Consider the following 1,371-nt stretch of genomic DNA (forward strand, 5'->3'; position numbering starts at 1 on the left):
TTTTTCCCCCACATTTCTTTTTTTAATTAACAACTTTGAAAAGTATCAGCATATGTGTATTTGCCTTCCAAGACTACTTAGCTGGAATTTCAACTCAAGAGAAACTGATAGTGAAGACAAGAGAACCGCGAGCTGAACAAGAACAGCAAAATGAATTCCTCCTTTTTTAACCTCATGCAATTGTTTAGTATCCTCAGAAATCTAAGGGAAATGCTGCCAAATATTCCATAAGTTATTTTACTATTTGATTATCTATAGAAAAGGAAGAAGCAGAGATCTTCTGAATATGTCATAAATGATACTCGATCTACTCACTTGACTGGGTTTTTATTTCAGAAGTTCACTGTGGTCTATTATGTTAATTATTCTTGTGTTGTTAAACTGGGTTTTTGGTAACTACTCTAAGCAGTGAAAGACTCAGTTCACTCCCGAAAATGGGAAAGTTCTGACTTTGATCCATTTCTAAGCTATCGGTGTTATTTTCTTCATTTTCCTATAGCCTTCACATCTACCTGTGAGCCTGTATACATGATGACAGTAATAAAATACTAACAATATTTTAGAAAAAGTCATTAAAGTCATTAGTTGCAGTCATTCCATCACTTTATTTCTAAAGATTCGTGCAGTCTTTGGAAAAAGAAAAGAAGAAAAAAAAAAAAGGAAAAGAAAAGAAATGAAAACAAGAACTTCCTCACAGTTCATCACTGAGATGAAAACCACAGATTCTTTGGAAACTCTTGCTGATAATATTTATTTCTGCAGAGTTAACAAAGATTAACTATTTATTGTGCTCATTCCTGTTACCTTTCTATTTGTGGCAACAGCTACAGATATGATCAATACCTACTACATTGAAAATACCCTGTAGCAGTACAGTACAAAGATCAAAGATCTCATTTTGCTCCAGTTGATAAGGCATCCTAGCATTTCCTACATGTAATTAACTTGTACCATATTTTTACTGAAGCACTACCTACATTAAAACTGTCCAGTAAAATAGAACTCTGTCAACTACTTAATTGATTTTTGATACTAAAAACCTACTGAAAAGAATCTTAGTATTCTAAGCCAAGCCTTTAAAAGCTAGGAATTCCATCAGGATGCTTAACTAATATGAATAGGTCTGACCAGCTGAATGGCAGCCACTTCTTTTTAATAAAAGAAATTCCAACAATCAACACTGAAATATTCCAAAAGGATCAGAAATTAGGTTAGAGCTAAAATAAATCTGAGAAAGAATATAAAGCTCAAACGCCATTTAAGTTTTTCACTTCAATATTTTAAACTGCCTTTGCTTTCATTTGACTTTATATGTCACAACAATATATAAGTATACATACAAAAGCATGTAAATATACACAACAAAAAAAA

Source organism: Meleagris gallopavo, chromosome 4 (assembly GCF_000146605.3).
Source record: "Meleagris gallopavo isolate NT-WF06-2002-E0010 breed Aviagen turkey brand Nicholas breeding stock chromosome 4, Turkey_5.1, whole genome shotgun sequence".
In the NCBI taxonomy this organism is placed as follows: domain Eukaryota; kingdom Metazoa; phylum Chordata; class Aves; order Galliformes; family Phasianidae; genus Meleagris; species Meleagris gallopavo.